Genomic DNA, 5,800 nt, shown 5'->3' on the forward strand with positions numbered 1-5,800 from the left:
CCACTGCACTCCAGCCTGGGCAACAGAGTGAGACTCCAACTCAAAAAAAAAAAACCAAAAACCTCCTATAAGGACATCCAGCCCCCTTGAAAGACCAGTAGGTTCTCTCCTTCAGCAAGTCTGGCTGTCACCTTCAGCAGCTCCACCGCCAAAAAATTCATCATTCTACAACATCCCAGCAGCCAAGATGTAAAAGAAAAAGGGTTCTGCCTTTCGAAGAACTTCAGGTAAACTGACAAAATGGTATTGAGAAAAAGACTCTCTTTCACCAGACCCAAAGCCTAGGAAAGTAGTTATCTGAATCAGAAGATAAAGATGGCAAAATAGCCGCCACAGATTCTGTGGCAATACAGATGACGAAACTAGCAGTATTCAATTTTTTTGAGTCAGTCTTACTCTGTTACCCAGGCTGGAGTGCAGTGACACACTCATGGCCACCACAACCTTGACCTGCTGGGCTCAAACACGATTCTTCTGCCTCAGCCCTCCAAGTAGCTGGAACTGTAATGTGTGCCATCACACCTGGTTAATTTTATGATTTACTGTAGAGACACGGTCTCACCATGTTGCTCAGGCTGGTCTTGAACCCACGGGCTCAGGCACTCCTCTTTCCTTCACCTCCCAAAGTGCTGGGATAACAGGTGTGAAACACCGCATCCAGCTGAAGTATTCATTTCACTCGGGCTCCTCCTCCTTAGATGATGGTCACAAGAGACCCAAGTAATCCCATGCAACAAGGGAAGCAGACGGCTCCCCAGAGTGCCTCTCCACCGTGAAAACGCCAGATGTTCCCTTATGCTGGAGGGAGGAGTCCTTCCCCAGCACCCACTGAAAGACACATTTTCCATCTCTCACTCCTCCTCCTCAGCTGCAGTGCAGGTCTCTTGACCCTACCTGGAGGGGCTTTTTCCTCCCCCCTTGTCGACACTCACCTTTCCCCAACAAGATACCCTCTTCCAAAATAGAGGAGATATTCTTCTCCATTTTCCCTTCCAAAACAAAGGGCATCACCTTCTTCATCTCAGAGCAAAGGATCTTCCATTCTTTACCTCCCAAACATGGATCTCTTGTATTCTAAACATGCTCTTCCTTAGCTCTATTATGGAGTAGCAATCCAATTTCCCCTTGGCAGTCTATCACGCCAGCCAGCACCATAACTCCTTTGCCTGTTACTCAGTGGTATAAAGAGCCAAAAAGGGCCAGGTGACAGTCTTAACTTGCAGTTCACTGGCATTACTATTTGCTGGTGAAAGCATTTTCCCTCTGGAATGAAGACCCCTAGGCCAGCAGCACCCTAAGTCATAAGAGGTAGCAAAAATTTTGCTAGTAGGACACGGTGTAGTAGTGAGTGGTGCCACTTATCTCTACAATAAATCAAAAAACAAGCTGGGCATGGTGGTGCACACCTGTAGTTCCAGCTGATTGGAAGGCTGAGGTGGATCACCAAGCCCAGCAGGTTGAGACTGCAGTGGCTGTGAGCACATGCTACTGCACTACAGTCAGGGCGACTCAAAAAAACAAATTTTTACATTCACAGTATTTCAGCTTTGGGATATCAAGAAAAGAAAACATTGCTGGGCACAGTAGCTCACACCTGTAATTCCAGTACTTTGGGAAGCAGAGGCAAGAGGATGGCTTGGGCAACTTGGTGAGACCTGTCTCTACAATTAAAAAACAAAAAATTAGTCAAACATGGTGGTGCATGCTTATAGTTCCAGCTACTTGGAAGGTGGAGGCAGAAGGATCACTTGAGCCCAACAGGTCAAGGCTGGGTAGCCATGAGTGTCTCCAACATGGGTGACAGAGATTCTGACTCAAAAAAAAAAAAAGCAGTCAACATCATTCAAGGACTTTAACTCCTCTTATGAAGAAGGGGTAAGTGAAATTCTAGTTTAGGGAGATGTTTATGTGGCCAAGACAATGTTTGGATCTGTGATGATAAATTTTACGTGTCAACTTGATTGAGCCAAGGGATGTTTAGTTGGGCAAAACGTTTCTGTAACGGCGAGATCAACATCTGAACTGGTGAACTGAGTACAAAGCAGATAGCCTCCCCAATGTCGGTGGGCATCATTCCACCTGTCAAAAGCCTGGATAGAAAATTTTAGGCAGAGGGAAGTTTAATTTGTTCTCTGTTGAGCTGGGACATAGATCTCCTACCCGCTGAGCCCCTGGTTTTCAGGACTTTGAACTTCCAAATTTCCCCAGGTTTCCAGCTTGCAAATGGCACATTGTGGAACTTCTTGGCCTAATTGTATGATCCAATACCTCGTAATGAATCTTTCTAAAAATACATCTATATCCTATTGATTATTTCTCTGGACAACCCTACTGCGGATGTGCTACAAATACCACATCCCCAATGAAATATTTCGCCCAAGTTTTATCTGAACCTAAGCCTTTTTAATTTTTTTGTGCTAATTTTGGATTTCACAGAAAATAAAGGAACAAGATGAATAAAACGTAGGGGTGAATACAGATTAGAGACTGGTGAGACCTAACAAGTAAATGCAATGTGTGAACAACAAATGGATCTTGGTTTAAAACACAAGGTAAAAAATAGATTCTGTAGAGTTAGAAAAATCTGAATATGAGCTGAACACAGTAGCTCATACCTGTAATCCCAGCACTTTGGGAGGCTGAGGCGGGAGGATCACTTGAGCTAAGGAGTTCGAGACCAGCCCAGGCAACAGAGCTGGACCTCATCTCTGCAAAAAATAAAATAATTAGCTAGGTCTGAGGGCATGTGCCTGTAGTCCCAGCTACTCAGGAGGCTGAGGTAAAAAGACTGCCTGAGCCCAGAAAGCTGAGGCTGTGGTAAGCTGAGGCTGTGGTAAGCTGTGACTGTGCCACTGTGCTTCAGTCTGGGCAACAGAGTGAGACTCCAACTAAAAAAAAAAAAAAGAAGAAAAATCTGATTGGGATTGAGGGTTAGACATTATAAAATACTCTTTTACGAAAACGTCCTCATTCTTAGGAAATGCAGGTTTGAGTACTTACGAAGTCTTCAACTTACTTTCAAATGATTCAAAAGTAAACAGGCTAATATGATTGTTTTTGAAAACCAGTTTGTTCCAAAGCAACCCTTACTGAGCAATTTGCATAAAATGCTAACTTCGCATTTGCTTATGTCAATCCCTCAGAACAGGTGAAAAGAATGCTGCATTCATCTCAATCAAGCTGCCTAAGAACACAGAACACAAATAATGCAAAACACATACATACATCAATTCATTGTTATAAGCCCCACACCTGTCCACACCTTGTTATACACATTCCTACCACTTTGCAGAAACTCTGGGCACAACTCTTCTAACAATTCCACAAGCAAGCTTCAGGTTTTTCAAGGTAAAGTGCATATTTAATGCATTATTTCTTAACCATTCAACATGTATAAAACTGTTATCATTTTTAATAGATTCCATCTTTGTTGATGTTTTTGTGTGTTATGTACCCTGTCTACATCCCCTCACTTCAAGTCCTGTGGTTTCTACTGTAATTTTGCATACCATGGTGATTTCTAGGTCCATCATGCTACAGAAATAACTGTAGGCAATAGTTCAATCTAGGTGGAGGGTATACGATATTCATAATATTCTTTAAACTTTCCTACATATTTAACATTTTTCTTAATAAAAACAGGAATAAATAGCAAACAAGAAGAGCAAACAAAATCTCTGTCTTTTATGGTACAGTCATGTCTCTTTTTGTTAACTGAAAATATACCTTTTAAATGTTTAACAGAACACATTTCCCTTTCGTTGCTTTAAAATTATCTAATTGTATCAAACCTCTTTATCTGAGAACTTTCTTATTTTGTCTTCCATTTTCTAAAATAGAGCTGGTTTGGATGATATTGCAAGCTTTTATAAAACCCAAGTCATTCCTAAACAAAGTACTTAGTGGTTTAATTTATACCAAAGCAAATTTAACAGAACCAATCATTAGAAAACATCTTGCTTGCTCTAATAAATCAAAAAATTAGCTGGGAAACACACCTATTGTCCCAGCTACTTGAAAGGTTGAGGTGGAAGGATGACCTCAGCCCAGCAAGCTGAGGCTGGGGTGGCCATGGGCGTGTCACTGCACTCCAGCCTGGGTGAGAGTGAGACTCTGACTCTAAAAATCCCCAAAATTTGTTATATAAACTAGTATAAGACACAAAATCTTGTGCAGCTAATAGGGCACAGTGGAACGAGCTGGTAGTTCCAATTATTTTGGAGGCAGGAGGAGGAGGATCATTTGAGCCCAGGAGTTTGAGGCTGTAGTGTGTTGTCTGTGGCTATAATTAACTACCGCATTCCAGCCTGGGTAATATAGCAAAACCCTGTGGCCTCTTTTTAAAAACAAAACCACGTGGTAGCGCGTGTCTATAGTTCCAGTTACTTGGAAGGCTGAGATGGAAGGATCGCCAGAGCCCATCAGGTCGAGGCTGCGGTGGCCAGGAGCATGCCACTGCCTTCCAGTTTGGGGGACAGAGTGAGACTCCAACTCAAAAAAATAAAAATGAAAAAATAAAATAAATAAAAGCAAAACCAAAAAAACACTGTGTGTTGCAAAACTGGCAGATGTTTAAATATAGGTTAGAGTAGTACTTTGACGTCAAAGACCTTTGGATACACCCAATTCAGTTGTTTTATAGCAGCTAAGAATTAGCATATTTCACAAAGCTCTTAGTCATCTATTAATGAGAAATAAATGAAACTATTAAATTCCAGATAATACAGAAATCCTTATCTAATAATATTTGAATATTATTTACCAAGTTAGTTAGCTGAGTTCTATGATACAAGAGAAGTTTCAAACTGGCTGCTAAATTCTTTCTAATCCTGAGGGGCCTGATCGCTTTCATCACACTCCGTTAAATACCCAAGAGGAGAGGGTGGGTTAAGTACCGAATTGTGTAGGCTAAACTTGCAGTTCATCCTACAGGTCTGGCCTTTGTCCTAAGGCATGAAAGCTTTTATAAAAGGGAGTTGCTCCACAAGTTTTAAAAGATCACCAGTTTTAATGTGTGCAGAATAGATTGGAAAATGGCTACAAGGGCTGAGACTATAGATTTGATACTATTCAAGGTGAGATGATGATACTTGGATCAGGGTCAAGGACAATCAAGTTTAAAACCACTGAAACAAAATATGTTAAGAATCCCTTTTGTGTAAGATTTGCTACATATATGCACACTATAATTTGTAGGCGGAATCCAATTAACACAGCAGTGGTTACTATTGGGGAAAAGATTAGGATAACAGGATAAAGAGGTGCTTTCATGTTTTGATTTGTACATTTCTGTATCATTAACTTTTAAAACAGCAATATATTACACTGATAGTTTTTATGCCAATGGGCATTTATTGGTGATGAGCCTACTGGGCCACTTATTTCTTCTAAACGTCTTCTTCAAAACAAAACACTTAAATCAATGGAATGGATAAATGTCTATGCGGAGTAAAACTTGAGAAAAGTATCCAGCATTAAGTCATAAGAAAGTTAGTATGTAGGCTGGGCGTAGTGGCTCACACCTGAAATCCCAACACTGTGGGAGACTGAGGTGGGAGGACTGCTTGAGGACAGATAGTTTAAGAGCTGCCTAGGCAGCACAGTAAGAACTTGCTGTTTCTAAAAAAAAAAAAAAAAAAAAAAAAAGCCAGCTACTTGGGAGGCCAAGGCAGAAGGATCACCTGAGCCTAGGAAGTCAAGGCTGTGGTGAGCCATGTTCTATGTCACTACACTCCAGCCTGGGTGACAGAGTGAGATTCGACTCAAAAAACAAAGTCAAAACGTAAACTCATCTTTCCCC

This window comes from Carlito syrichta, unplaced genomic scaffold, assembly GCF_000164805.1.
Source record: "Carlito syrichta isolate Samal-C Ts95f unplaced genomic scaffold, Tarsius_syrichta-2.0.1 Scaffold301513, whole genome shotgun sequence".
Lineage (NCBI taxonomy): Eukaryota > Metazoa > Chordata > Mammalia > Primates > Tarsiidae > Carlito > Carlito syrichta.